Raw genomic sequence first — 16,584 nt, forward strand, 5'->3', positions numbered from 1 at the left:
TCAGTCCATTGTCCTGTCTGGCCTCAGTGCAATGAAAAAACAGGGTCTGCTTTAAATAAATCGCATATGTGAAACCCTAACCATGATCATTCAATAACTTCAGCATAACGTCACTGCCAGTGAGTAAGTACACTTAGAAGTTATCTCAGTGATTTTGGGAAGCTTATTTGATGTGCCCCTTCCCCTTCCCAATGCTCAAGATAAGATGAGACTGAAACAGTGACCTTCTAAGTGGAGAACAGTTCACACCTCCATTCTGTGTGGTCTGAGAACTATCCTATACTGGAGCAATAAAGGTTCCCTCCATTGTCCCATGGAGTCTCAGCCCCACAGTATGGTGTCCTCTCTCAGTCACTGCCCTGTATGTTGACAGCCACACTGGGCTAAGTCTCCTGGAGGTGGGTGTGCATATAATCACCATAATATTTACACTCAGGCATAGTAGAAATTCTTCACTTCTCTGGAAGTTGCTTTTATTGAACCTTTATCAATCTCCATTATTATTTGCATTTGACTAAATATGAATGTGAGTCTAGAGAATAATAGCATATATATATATATACATATATATACACACATATATATATACATATATATGTATATACACACAATGCTTTCATACATTTTCATTTGAGTCCCCCAAAGACTACATTCCTAAAATAGCATTTGTACAGATGCATGAATGCCGTTCTCAAGGGTTCTCAAGAAAAGTGAGATAGTTGTCATGGCTCCCATCATGCTGATGCTGTCCCCAAGCCCAAGAGAAGTTAAACGAATTTGCCAAGTAGACAGGGTTAAAATGTGGCTGAGCCCCGACTAAATTATGGGCCATATGAGTTTAAATTCTGTTCTTTCTACTACAGGAAATTGTGCCCTGTTGAACCAAGTTCTTCTAAGAGAACAAAATAAGACACTTTGGAAAACTTCATTGACTTTCTTAGGTCTCAAAGGTATTCCTGAATGTTGTAAAGCAATACTTTACTAAATAATACCTAGATGGATTTTTTAAAAAAATCTTAATGGTTTTTCCCCAAGGTGCTAGCTATAACTCTGTGTATATAAATGCATTGAGTTGAAGCTTAACATTCCCAAATTTAACATTTGAGATTCTGTTTCTAGTCAAGTTTCTATCAAGAAAACAGAAGAACCACTCAATATATTCAAGATATAGAAGGTTTTAATATAGGGAACTGAGAGCATACAGGAAGACTGGAAAAGCTGATGAGCTGAGGTGAAAGAAATCAACCTCAGCAACTTCAGCCTGAAGTACCCAAGCAGTGAAGGTGCTGCAATACTCAGGATCTCTGGGAAGCCCCGACCAATTATCTCTGTCTCTATAGCAAGGTAGAGGTACTCAAGGGCTCCCCAGCAAGTCACTGAATCTCATCTTCCCATGCATCTGGCAGCAATTGTCCCCAGAAAGTAATGGCCTCTCCTCCTCCATCTTCCAAATCTGGTACCAGTGCCTCTCTTTGGCAAACTCTATCCTGGGGAAGGAGACCTCTGGGAAAATTGTTTCCAGCTTCTCTTCAATGATACTTGGGGTGGTGATGCCAAGTTGACAATAAACAAACAAACACAAGCATGTCAAAGTGATCTCAGATTTCCATGTCTCACTATTTATAAGTTTTCTGAAACACAACGTGGAATCCTATCCCCTAACTGACATAGGAAAGGAGCAAGCCACACAGCCAGGGAGGGTACCTCATCATTCATCCAGCTTCCCCGCCAAGTAATCGTCAAATATTTGATTCTATCTTTTTATGTGCAGTGAACAAAACAGACATGGACCCAGACCATGCTTACATCTTGATAGGACTTTGTCCTCAACTCCTTTGAAGTTGCGTTTGGGGGAGGATTTATATGTTGTTGAGTCATTCACAAATCTGGGTAACATCAAGGTTCTGAGACTGGCTCAGCCATCTTAACAACCAACTTTCCAAAACCACCCAATTCAGTCATAAAAGCAATCCAAAATACCCACTGAGTCATCAGAGGTCATTTCTTGATTCATGGCCATGCTCACATATGCAAATATGTATAGCACTTTGTACTTACTGAAAGGTATTCTCTAGCGTTGTCTTGTTTGACCCTCACAAATCATCTTGCAGGTATGGGCAGATAATTTTTCTCTTTTCATTAATGAAAAATTGAGGACACAGAGAGGGGCAATTCATTGTTTTATTAAAGACCAATGCTGGACTTGAAACTAGATCTCAATTTAGGGTCCTTTTACAGCATCCCACTGCCTCTTTTGTACTAAAAGAACTGGAATCAGCACTTGCTAGGTGTGAAACTACAGAATTAAAAAGGTCTAGGCCTTCTTAATCATTTTTATTGCCCACTTGTAATCGTTCTTCCAGCTTAAATTCTGAACCAAAGTGTCTGGAAGTGTCCTCTTCTTTGTTAATGAAAAAGTGAGCAAATCTCCCTTAGACACAGTCCTTTTTTTTAATCGACATTTTCTGCAATAAATAGGTCACTTGGTCATATCCATATCTGTGAGTAGTTTATTAAGTCAGATCTGTCTTAAAATATCTGAGCCTGACAAAAATCCTTTTAGGGAACCCACGCAATTGTGACTGAATCTTAGAACTAGAAGAGGACACTGAAGATTATTTAGGCCACTTCTGTCAGATACAGATGAGGAGAATGAAATTCTCAAGTCTCAGTGACATTGAGGTCAAAATCACACAGCTAGGTACCTAGATGCAGACCTGTGCACAAAAGTCAGATTTAAAGATTCAGTGAGCACATGCTATGCTGCCAGTGTGTGGGGAGTATAGGAAAAATTTAAGAATATTCTCTGGATTAAAACCAAGTTATGGAGACATAAAACAATGAAAGAAAAATACAAAGCAGGAAATAATTGAAAAATAATGGTCTGTAAGCTGTAATTGCTGTAATTCCCTAGGGGAATAGATCAAGAATTTATTTTTAATCTCTACCTATTCTACAAAAGATGTGAAGCACTTCACAAAAAATACTTTCAGTGTAAAAGGATTAGAGTAAGCAGTTGTGGTGACCAGGACAAAGGGAAACTATGGGTGGAAAAATAATAAAGCAAAACCTGTTATTAGGGTGGACCATAGAGTTGAGAGAATTGGACCCCAGATTTTTCACTAAGTTTTCTAATGGCCAAAGCAAGTAAACACAATCAACTTATAAGAGTCGAATTGTCCATAAAGCCAAACCTAATTTACTATTCTGTAGTATTTCTCTAGTAGGTATTCAGAAAGAGGGCTCGGAGTTTTATCCAGTTCTTCCATACACAGTCCACCGGTGTGCTCTGTTGGCATAACACCAAAGTACAATTCAGTAAAGCAATTCTATTAAATCCAAAATGATGCTGCTGAAGGATCCAGCAGTCTTGTGGTCTGGCTTGATTCAAAGGCATCATTCAAAGCATGTAGAGAATGGATCAAGTACCTGACCCCAAAATATTTCTTCCAAAATATTATTTATGGTGATACGGAAAGCAAGGAGCTCATGGTATATATACTATTTGTCAAGAGCCAATGGTGTGTATAGTCTGTCTCATGCTGGGTGATGGATGCTCCACAAGCTAGTTAATCAACCAAGCAGAGTTGAGTGTCGTTAAGGGCATTTGTGAAAATGAAAGAGCCTAATTGTCACGTTTAATGCCTTTGTACAGGGCCAAGGTCAAAACCGCACCCACCTAACTTAAAATATATATATATGGCCTGTTCCGGGTCAAGAGCAAAGCAGGCCTGAGACCACAGGTCAGAGAATTTAGGAGTGGCCTCCAAAAAGAGATGGGACTTGAACTGGGATGGACAGAGAAGAAAAGTGAGGAAATTTTAGATGGAAAGAATCACATGATCACGTGGTGAGGGGGTTACAGATAGGAGATGAGTTGGTTTGCCGTCAAAAATGCAGTAACAATGGAGCAAATGTAAACATAATCCAACTTGATTTTTTTATAGCAATACTGCGAGTAGAAAGTTCTTTAATTTGATATGACAGCACTGGTTTGACAGGATTTTGAGCCCATGAATTCAGTAAGTGGGTTTGTTTTGATGACCTTTGCTAAGTTGTTGAATGCCGTGAAAATCCCCTGCAGACTTTCTAATGGTTCCAAAGCTAAAAATAATGACCTCACTGAAGATTCTGTCAGCTACTCCGATTCAGAGAATGGCTGAGAATGACTGATGGACTCTGGTTCCAAAACGAGGCTCAGAAATTTGCAGCCTGACACATCTCGTACATACCAGAAAATGATGTCTGTCTTACTAGAGAGCAAACATAGGGTCAGAGGGAGCCATAAGCACTATCTCTTCTAAATGAAAATTGTAATTACATTAATGCTTCATTGTAGGCTAACTCTGTACCAGGTATTGTGTTTCACATGTATTACGTATTTCATATTATCCTCACAACCTCTCCATGAAGAAGTATCACTAGCTTCTAGATGTAGTAACAAAGATTCATAAGCTTTAAGTAACTTGCTTAAAGTTACACAGCTCATTAATGCCAAAGTTTTGAACCTAGGTCTTTCCGACTCAAAAGCTAGCGTTCTGAGGACTTCCCTGGTGGTCCAGTGGTTAAGACTCTGCGCTTGCACTGCAGGGAGTGACGGTTCGATCTCTGGTCAGGGGACTAAGATCCCGCATGTTGTGAGGTGCTGCCGAATAAAAAAATATATATTAAAAAATTTTTTTGAAAAAGCTAGTGTTTTTAACCTCTACATAATATAGATTCTAAGCCTTGTAGGGGCCATTACTTTAGATTATATTACTAAAGCACTTTGTTAGGCAGTGTAAAGCCCAATTTAAAAAAAACAAAAGAAACAATCCCTTGGTGAAGAATCAGGGAATTTGAAGGTCAACTAAGGACCTGCAGAATCATTAACTCAACCCTCTAATTCTGGATGTGAGATCCTGAAGGGTGATACCAAATGTGAGCTGTCCAGAGTTCTGCAGCTGGTTAATGGAGAATCAGGCCATCCAGTTCACAACATCGTGATCCTGAACATTGGCCCTGCTGTCTGCTCTGGGGCAGGTCAGCAATTAGTTGTAAAATGTGAGAAAAGAAATGAGCCTGGGTATAAAAGAAACCGAAACATTTTACCATATTCAGTCAGGTCCACCGTGGTATTATATGGTTAGAGAACTAGAAGTTGGGTTTCTGCTTTTATAATGAAAACATCCTAAGGACCCAGAGAATATTAAAGGATAATTGTTAATAATTTGGAGGGGAAAAAAGTCACATACAGAGAGTCTTATATAACCAGGTTAAAATCAAACTTACTGATCTGTTTCAGCCTGCCACCTCTTTGAGTTCAGCAGTGAACATGAGCACAACTGCCAATTTTCATGGTTGGACTGAAAAATTGTTGAAATCTTCTTAAGTGTCAGTAGGGTATCTCCAACCTGTTATTGACACTCAGCATTCTCATGAGTGTAACCCTCCACCAATCTGTTGTGCTTTTAGTGCCTGGTGAAGCATTTATCTGCATTATTAAAATGTACATCTGATCTTACCAAAATATGTGACTTCCTCCCTTCTCTGAACAATTGAATATCTTCCCTTAAAAACATACATAGTTTCTAGAATTGGTATCAAATAATCAGCATGTTTGGTTAACTAGTTAATTATTTCAGTAATGCATTCAGCAAGTATTCATTGCACCTGGATGGTACCCGGCACTGTGCTAGATGACAGTGGTGAGCAAAAGGAGAGAGGGTCCCTACCCTCCCTAATGGAGCATCCAGGTAGGGGAGGAAGATAGGCATTTAGCAAAGACTTACACCAATACATCGCTGTGCACTAGTGGTACTTTATACTATTAGAGGGTAAATGAGGGGGATTGGACTTATGGTGGTCAAGAGAGTTTCCTTGAGAATATATGTACTGTTTATAGATCTAAAGGCTGAGTAAGGAGTTAATGAGGCAAACAGGAGAAAAAAATATAGTCCAGGCAGAGAGAACATCAAATTCAAGACCCTGTGGCAGGAGGGATCCTGGCAAACATGGTGGACAGAAATAAATCTAATGCAGTTGTAGCAGCAGGAGAAAAAAGACCATGGTGTGAGTTGAAGCTGGAAATATAGGCAGAAGACTTACCTTGCAGGGTCTTATAAGAGTTTTGTCTTAAAAAAAAAAAAGAGCTTTGTATTTATCCTAGGAAGAGTGGATCACTGGAGGATTTTTGAGCTGGGGGAAGGCGGGTTAACATGATCAGATTTGTGTTTGAAAAATCACTCTCGCTGTGGTATTGAGAACAGATGCAGGTAGAGAAAGAAGATTAACCATTTTGAAGACTATCAGAATGGACCAGGGGAAGAAGGATGCTAGCTTGAATCTGGTTGGAAATGGAAAGGAGTAGATGGATATAAGGGAGAGTTAGAAGGAAAAACAAATGGGACTTAGTGAAGAATTCAATATGAATGAGAAAGATAGAGAAACAAAAAATGGTCCCTACGATTACCAAGGATTTTTGCTTGGATTAGTAGATGAATGAGGATGTCATTCACCCAAAATGAGAAGAATGGGAATGCTTTGGATTCTGAGTGGGGGGCAAGGAAGAGATCACAAGTTTAATTTTTGATTTCTTGATGTATGATATAGGTCCGAAGCATGGAGAGAGGTCTACCCTGAAAACATAAATCTGTGAATCATCTGAATAGTTTGAAAATTATAGCTATAGGCATAGGTGAATTTCCCTGAGAAGATGATGCAGAGTAAGGAATGAAGAGTTAGGAGGCCTGAGGAACTCCAATATTTGATGATTAGGTAGAATAAGATAAGAATGGAAAAGAGACAAGGAAGGAACAGCCAGAGAAATAGGAAGAAAACCATGAACTGCAGAGTTCCAGAAGCCAAAGAAACGAAGTAAAGTAAACCCTGGGTTCAATAAGCTCTAACCTGAAATATACATACATACACACACACACACACACATATATATATATATATATATATATCTGGCTTTGTCTCATCAGCAACATTGCACAAACTTCTAGTCAAGTTCAAATTGGAATAAAGCAAAAAGCATCGATTTCTAATTCCAGTTCTGATATTAACTCTCAGGCCTTAGGCAGTTCAGTCTTTGTGATATATTTCTTTCAACAAAATTATGAAATATGTCAGAATCTATTTACATAAATATACACACCTTATAGTCCTCTCATATGTACTGATCTTTGCTTCTGTAAGTTGTTTATCAACTTTAGAAATACTTTCTGACTTTGTGTCCATGAAAATGCTAAGGATAGACTATAATAACCTGTACTTTTCAGAATATAAGAAATTCTTTTGCAGGATGACTGCAATATGCTTTATTGGTCTCAACTAACTTCATGCTTGAAAAAATATATTTATTACTTTATATCAGTTCTTATTTTTTCATTCAAAGTATTTTCCTCTTGGGCTTAGACTATAGATATATATAATGAGGTTTTAAGGCATTCATTAATTAATATATATCTAAATCTATTAAAGATGGGATTTTCAATATACATTTCCTCAAGTAACTTAAATGTATGTGTACAATTTTAATATATCTGGCCTTAATGTATTGCAAAGATAACAGACCCTACTGGCTAACTCCTCTATACCATAGTGGAAAAGGCATGGTGTAAGAATCAAACATCTCTGGGTTTGAGCCCAGATTTGCTACCTGGGCAGGTTGTCGTTATACCACCCTGTGTCTCATTTGCTTCTTCTGTGAAATATGGACAACAATACTTAACCTCATAAGGTTTCTGTCAGAAAATGTCTACCACCTATAAGTACTCAATAAATGTTAATGCCTTCTTGACATCACAATAATAATATGCCAGAATAGTTGCCACCTGAAATCAGAACAAATTATGACTGTATTGTAAGCTGTTGAACTAGCATGCATGCCATCCAGAAAAATAATCACATGTTTTTCAGTATATTCAGAGTGCCATGAGCGCTAATGACATGAAGATAACAAGTCAACCCTGAGTTTATGGTCATCTCATAGCTTGTGAATTAAAACATTTGATGATCCTCATCAATGTAGATAGTTAACTTCCATATGATTTGAGCAAAGAAAGTGATGGTTTCTCCTGCACTCGCTTTCAGGAAAAGAGGCCCAACTAAGAGGTTTTCACAGAGAATTCCTTCAATAGTGATGTGTGGAGTGAATGAATAGAGTGAAATGGAGTGAGATAAAAGTTTATTTCCTTATTTTAGGAAATGTATAGAAGTTAGAGATTATGCTGATTTTGCAAATTTCACAGTTCTGTGGAAAACTCAGTGCTATGGTGTGCTCCGCAATCATTCATTTAATCAATAGATAAAGTACTTTGTTGCTATGATATTAGGTGCCATGATGGTTTAAAAAAAAATCACGTCTATAGGTCTCTGCCCTACAGACTTATAGTGTCAGATAGGAAAATCATGAACCAGATAATCACAAGATTATTTCCAAAGCTAGTCAAATAAATTGTCCCCCCCTCATCTAATCTTCGTCTAATCCTCCCATTTTAGGCCAAGAGTGTCTATTATATTTCCCCAACAAAACAATATCCAATCCAACCAAACCAAAAGCCAAGACAAATTGTTGATTTTGTTCCTTTTAACTTCACCATACATATTGATATCATCTTCTTTAATGTATTGTTTTCTTCTAGATTCTGAGCATATAGGTACATTCTAATTTGCCTATTGCCTAACTGATATATTTACACTCACATTTTTTGGTTTGCATGTTTGGAATTGCTTATTTTGGATATTTTGTTTATTTTGTCACAGTAGTAAGGGTTTAATAAGGAGAAAGTATAGAAAGTTCAGAGATCTTTCCTGGCATACTTCTCTATCCAGTTTCCCTTCAATGTTTTTTAATTAAGCCAAAACTACTAAAAGTATTAAAATGTAATAATGAATTTCATCAAAGTTCCTCTCACTTAAGTATTTTCTCTGACAGTGAGGTCAAGACACATTTCAGGTTAAGTGATTCCTTTGATGTTTCCCTCACAAGTGCATAACGTAATCATTGCTAACTTATTTTTAAGGTGAATCAAGATCAATCTTTAATTAATTTAAGTGAATGCTTTTGTAAGCCTTCTTGATATAAATGCCTTGAATTTGTCTTCTAATATGTAAAAGAATATTCCCTTTACCACCTTGAGAGATGAATTGGTATGTTATTTTTTTCTTCCTTATTGTAAAATGAGAATGGCAATACTTTTCTTGAAATATCATTGAGCCTGGTACATAGTAGGCATTCATTTTCTATTTTTATTTTTATCAGTAATACAGGTACATGGTTTAAGAATGCAATAGTTTTCCAAGGTCTGTTATAAAAACAGCAGTCTCCTGTTTGTCTCTGCACTCCATCTCCCTCCATTCCCATTAACCAGCAGTCACTGATTTCAACTCTTTCAGTTTGTTTTAATGTGTACCTTCACATGTCTAAATAATAGCACTACACTGTTAATTCTTGGTTTTTCGCTTTAATACCTTGTACCTTTTTCACACACTCCCATATCCCCTCACCAACACACATACACATACACACTTCTTTCCTGTTCATCTCCCTAATATTGGTGTCTACTGATCAATCAATATCCATTAGTATTAAAATATTGAGATACTTCCCTTTAGGTTGGAAAATAGCTATTGCCTTGAAGCTCTCGAGCCCAGCACCACCCCTAGAACTCTCAGATATTTTCCTACCACAATCCAACAAGGAAGGGAGTAATACCCGACACAGCTTTAGACAGTGTCCAGTATATTTTGGTTTGTGGCCCATACCAGACCAATAACTGGTAAAAATTTAATATTTGTCATATAATCCCAGGTTATATTACAATTTTTGTTTATTCTGATGTTCAATGCTCATATTATTACAACTCCGTGAACATTATCCACAGGTAGGCTATTTAGTATACTATGACTAAATTCACTTTCCTGTACAACCTAGCCTCTTTACCATTACTCAGTCATCTACAAACTCTTTGTTCTAGGTGTACGTCTCTTCTTGAACACACAGGTGATATATCCAATTAATCTTCCTAGGGATGTCTCTCCAAGAACTCTGTGTTCTCTTGCTCCCATCTTAACTGGTTACTCTCAGGGTCTGCCTGCACTACTCTCACCTTAAGATCTCCTTTCCCATCATCCTAGGAATTTCTTGTGTATCTTTTGTATGGGAGCCTCTGTTTTCTGAATTCTACATCACCTTCTTCCTTACTTTACATCCTGGTGGAGCCTTCCCCCCTAGCTTCCTGAGAGTGGCTGAGAGAAGATAAACGTTTTGAGACCTTGCATGTCTGGCAATGCCTTTATTCACTCCTGAAAATTGATAGAACTTTTATGTATATAGACTCCTATGTAAGAAATCAACGTCCCTTGGGTTTTCTAAGGCAATATTTCAGTGTCTTCTAGCTTCTGATATTGCTACTGAGAAGGCCAATGCTATTCTGATTCTTGAATCTTTATATATGGATAGTTTTTTCCTTTGCATCATTTTAGGATATGCTCTCTGCTTCTCAAGGTTCTAAATTTCATAATGATGAGCCTTATTGTGAGGCTTTTCGATCACGTTAAGTATCAGATTGGACTTTCAATCTGAAGACACCGAGAATGTCATATAGTTGGAATCATAAGTGTCTTAGTCCTTTGGGGTTGCTCTAACAAAATACTATAAACTGAGTGGCTTATAAACAACAGAAGTTTATTTCTTACAGTTCTGGAGGCTGGGAAGTCCAAGATCATGAGGTCAGCTGATTTGGTATCTAGTGAGGGCCTGCTTCCTAGTTCACAGGTGGCCGTCTTCTCTCTGTGTCCTCACATGGTGGAAGGGGCAAGGGAGCTCTCTAGAGCCTCTTCCATAAGGGGACTAACGCCATTCATGAGAGCTCTACTCTCATGGCCTAATCACCTCCCAAGGACTCCACCTCCTAATACCATCCCATTGTGCATTAGGATTTTAACATATGAATTTTGCAGGCACACAAACATTAAGCCTGTAGCAATACAGCATGTAGCCTTTTCAAATTGACTTCTTTCACTCAGCAATATTGGCTCGATAGCTCATCTCTTTTTAGCACTGAGTAGTATTCTATTTATGGATATACCACAGTTGGTCCATTTACTTACTGAAGGACATCTTGGTTTCTTCCATGTTTTGGCAATCATGAATAAAGCTGCTATAAATATTCATGTGCAGGTTTTTCTGTGGACTTAAGTTTTTAACCTATTTTGGTAAATACCAAGGAGTGCAATTCCTGGATAGTATATGAGTATGTTTAGTTTTGTAGGAAAGTGCCAAACTGTCTTCCAAAGTGGCAGTACCATTTTGCATACCCACTAGCAATGAATGAGAGTTCCTTTGCTCCATATCCTTGCCAACATTCGGTGTTGTCAGTGTTTGGATTTTAGCCATTTCAATAGGTATATAGTGGTATCTCACTGCTGTTTTAATTTGCAGTTTCCTAATGACATATGATGTTGAGCATCTTTTTATATACATATTTGCCATCTGTGTTTCTCATTTGGTGAGGTCTTTGCAGATCTTCTGCCCATTTTTTAATTGAGCTGTTTGTTTTCTTAGTGTTGAGTTTTAAGAGTTCGTTATATATTTTGGATACCAGTCCTTTACTGGAAATGTGTTGTACACCACTTTATTTTTAAATTGTTTTAATAGTAATGCACTTACATAGTTAAAAAACAAAATTAAAACATAAATATTGGGAAGTCTCACTGCCCCCCACTCCTTCCAAATTCACCCTTTTCCTTCACCATTTTTATTATTTTCTGATTTATCCTTCTGGGTCTCTTTATGCAAATACAAGCAGCTACAAATACACATTTTACTTTTCCCAAAGTGGCATTTCATGTACATAATTCTACACCTTGCTTTTTCAGTTAACACTGTATCTTGGACATCTTTCCATATCTTATCATAGCGCTTTTCCCCATTTTTTGGGGTTTTTTTTTACTGCTGCATCATGTTCCACTGTGGGGATATACTACGGTTAAGAAATTTCCTATTACTGGACACATCACCCCGAATTTTTAAGGTACCTGGTGCTCTCAACTGCTGAGATTTTTTGAGGCTCTACAATGAAAATTGGGTGCTTCTTAACTTTCCCCCACTGCCAGCTTAGGTTCTGTTTTCTTGCATGTGCTAGGACATTTTCCACTTGTCCCTCTGCTTTCTAGCTCCCACAGTTTCTTTTGTTCACCACTTAGTAGCATAGCAGTATCATCTTCAAATGGAAGGAACCCTTCCTTGGTTGGCTAGATGTCTATAAATAAGTTCACTCTCCTCTTGTATACTTCTACAGTACTTTTCCAGACTTTGGTCATACCTTTTCAGAATGAAGAGACTCAATTTCCATGAATGAAAATAATCTTTTCATTAGAAAAGAATTAGAATCTTTTCATTAGAAGAATTAGAAGGTTGGGCATAAAATTGTTTCCTTTTTTCAGAGACCAAAAACACAGAGAAACAGTATGGTCTAAAGACTTCCTGGGGTCATTCAGCAAGGTGATGAATTTCTTTCTATGGCTTTTGCCTCCCTATCCATGGCTATAACTATTACAGAACCATTTCTGTCCCTGAATTTCGACTTGGTAAGCCTGATTACTGTTTTCCTAATTTATAGACACTGTTAGCACTTTCAGTGCAGATACATCAAGGACCCTCAGGGAGCAGTAGTTCTCCTGCTGTACACTTCAATTGATATAGTCATTTGGTTCATCAACTGTATGAGTCAAAGGATGGACTTCTCTTTTGAGGCTGTAGAGCAGTGGTTGAATTTGTGCCCTGCAATCAGACAGAACCCACAGCTATTCCACTTTCTAGTTATGTCACCTTTGGCAAGTTATTTAACCCTTCTAAACCTGTGTTTCCCTGTCTATAAAATAATGTGCATCTCATAGGTTTTTTGTGAAGATGAATTGTGTGTAAAGCAACTAGTACAGAGCCAAGCAATTCTCCAACACCAGCTGGATGTCCTACAACTCAACTCAATTCTGACACTATTTCCCTGGAGATAGCAACAGATTCCACAGGTGAAGGGCTCAGTCCTACAGACTGTCCCCCCACCCCCACCCCAGATTCCAGTTGAAAGTCGATTATCACCTGTGCTTCTGACTGAGTGGCTATGGATCAGAGGTTCCAATGATCCCCCCACCCTTGAGTTCAATTAATTTGCTAGAGGGCTCACAGGACTCCGAGAAACATTTGCCATACTAATGATAGATAACCAGTCTATTATAAAAGGATATAACTCAGGAACAGCCAGATGGAAGAGATGCATAGGGCAAGGTATGGGGAAAGGACCCTGAGCTTCCATACTGTCTCCATCCACTCTCCCTGAATCTCCACATGTTTACCAACCCAGAAGCCCTCTGAACCCAGTCCTTTGGGGTTTTTAAGGAGGCTTAATTACATAAGCATGATTGATTAAATCATTGGCATTAGTGATTGATTCAACTTCCACCTCCAGTCTTCTCCCCTGAGGTGGAGGGGTGGGACTGAAAGTTCCAACCCTCTAATCTCATGATTGGCTCCACTGGCAACCAGCCTCCATTCTTAGGTGCTTTCCAAAATTCAGTTCATTAGCATAAACCTAGTTGTGGTGAGAAGCATCTTGTTGTAAATAATAAGACCCCCATTTCACTTTTATGGTTTCAAGAACTAAGGACAAAGGGCGAATTATTATAATAAAAATGCTCCCATGGCTCTTATCACTAAGGAAATTCCAAGGGTTTGGGGAGCTGTGAGCCAGGAACCACGGACAAAGACAAAAAATATATGTGGAATATATTTTGGTCATTTGAATGATCAAATATGTATACCTTATAAATCACAATATTGTCATTTGTCTTCCCAACTGGTCTAAAAACTCCATGAATAAAGAGATCCTGCCTCTATTCCTCCTCTTTAGCAGGTGCCAAGCAAAGTACCTAGCTCATAGCAGAAATTGACAAATACTCATTAACTAACTCTTTCAATAAAGGAAGGAGCAAATAGATATGTCTTGTTCATATTCATTCTCAGGATGTAAAAAAAAAATTTTTTTTCAAGAAAACTATGAAGTGCATGTATTTAGGAAAGTCAGTTTGCTATTATAGGAAGATCCACTACTCCTCCAAATTTGGTCTCCAAATGCTCTTCTAAGGAGCAAATTTTAAGCAAATATTTCTTGACTGACTATACCCACTCAATCTAGTCTACCATCCCCTTGTTCTTGGTGGATTTAAGGTTCTTGCCTCGTCGCGGAAGAATTTGGAGAGGAAGTGATAGGTAAGAAGTGGATTTATTTAGAGAGAAATGCACTCCACAGACAGAGTGTGGGCCATCTCAGAAGGTGAGAGAGCCTTGAAATGTGGCGTGGCTAGTTTTTATGGGTTGGGTAATTTCATAGGCTAATGAGTGAGAGGATTTTGGGGAAGGGGCAGGGATTTCCAGGAATTGGGCCACTGCCCACTTTTTGACCTTTTATGGTTGGCCTCAGAACTGTCATGACGCTGGTGGGTGTGTCATTTAGCATGTTAATGTATCACAATGAGCATATAAGGAGGCTCGAGGTCTACTGGAAGTCGAATCTTCTGTCATCTTGGACCCAGTTGGTTCTAATCAGTCTTTGTCATGTCCTATGGCTATATCATTCTTTTAAAGGTTGTTGCCTAGCCCCTTCCCTACTGTTTCACCCTCTGTAGCTGCATTTATACTTAAGACAAAGGGAGAAGTGAGAAAATGCTGTGTTTAGTACTTGGAAAGTATCTGTCATAGGTAAGATGACCTTTGTGTCATGAAGGTGCTGGTTTGATTTGGCAGGGGAGAATGGGTCATAAACCTTAATAAAAATGCCATGGAAGATGTTGATCTAGTTTTATTTGTTAACTGGTATTTTTATCCAGAAAGTTTCCATCATATAATGTTCAATAATAATGCCACCCAGAAAAAAAGAAACCACTCAAAATAATTGACATTTATTTGTTGTTGTCTTGTGGGTAAAAATCTGATAAAATCAGATTAAAAATATTGTTTCATTGGTCTTTTTGATGCCCTGAAGGCTGAAAATTGTTACAATAGGTCCTGTTTTTGCCCAGTCCTACTCTACACAATGTACATTATGTCTGATTCTCACAAATATCCTTCAGGATCAGCAATGTACCGTTATTCCTATTTTACAAATGGAGAAATGGAGACCCGTAAAAAAAAAAAAAAAAAAAAAAAAAAATGCCAGTGATCACTATAGTGCTAAGCAGAAAGGCAGGATACAAACCCTGTTCCTTCTGACTCCAAAGTTCATGTTTCTCAATACCTTCCTCTCTTGTAATGAGGTGTTTTCCCCTAGCAATCATAATGAAATCTCTTCATAGGGAATAAAATAGTGTTAGACACCTCATGTCACACTTATCACACCAAATTTCCTAAACCAAGTCAATACATACAAAAAGGGTAAGAAGTTTAGGAGTAAGAGTTTAGGAGTTATCATAGGCAGCAGTGGTTAGAGAAGGAAACAGAGAGAAGATTAGAAAAGAATTGTTTAAAAAAAAAAAGAAGAGTTTCTGTGACTAGTGGTCAGCAGATTGCAACGTCCATTCATATATGTGGTGAACATTGGTCACTTTTTGAATACCCAGCACTCCTATGTCTTCCATACCTCCGCCACACCCCCATCTATAAAGCAGTGCCTCTCACTATCAAAACTGAAAATAGCTAATACTCACTTTCCCAGCATTCCTTTCATCTGGGCATGAGACAGACGTAGGTTCCATCATTCACTCACTCATACTTACCGTAAACATCAAATCAAAATTTAGTGATGTAAAGAAGAAAGGAGCACAGAGAATCCATCATGGCAAGAGTAGCCCCATAACACAGCTGCTGGAGTGGTTCTGGTCTCCAGGCTCAGTGCTGTTGATGGTAGGAGCAACGTCCAGGGCAGAAGCAGTGGGGCCTCATAGGATCAGTTCTACAGCATCCATTTCAGCAGTGGTTCCTGGCTTTATCACCTCAGAGCCTGGTTCCCTGACACTCTCAGGGAACTTGTGAGCTCTCCAACATATTTTAATAAATGCCTTTGTATTTAAACTTAGTTCCTACTGCCTAAAACTTAGAATCCTGACTGGAAAAAAAGATAAATAATAACAATAATGCTAATAACTAGCATATCTTGAGAGCTTATGATTTAATTCTGCTCAGTGCTTTGAAAACATATTAATCCTTAAATTCTCACTGAAACCCAATAATTCCTCTATTACAGATGAAGAAACTAAGATATTAAGTGGCTTGCTCAAAGACATCTTGCTAGAAAGTGGCAGAGCCAAGATTTTGAACTCACCAGTGTGACTCCAAAACCTATTCACTCAGCCACTAAACTTGAATGTATACTTTAGGAGTAGTTTGCACTCAATTTTTTTTTTAAGTGTAAACATCCATAGGTAGTTGTATTAGGGTTTTCCAGAGAAACAAAATGAATTGGGTGTGTGTACATATATAGAAAGAGAGAGGAATTGGCTTATGAAATTATGAGGGCTAGCAAATTTGAAATCTGCAGGACAGGCCAGCAGGCCAGAGACCTAGGGGAGGATTAATGTTGCAGCTCAAGTCCAGAGGTGGTCTGG

This window comes from Tursiops truncatus, chromosome 5 (assembly GCF_011762595.2).
Source record: "Tursiops truncatus isolate mTurTru1 chromosome 5, mTurTru1.mat.Y, whole genome shotgun sequence".
Lineage (NCBI taxonomy): Eukaryota > Metazoa > Chordata > Mammalia > Artiodactyla > Delphinidae > Tursiops > Tursiops truncatus.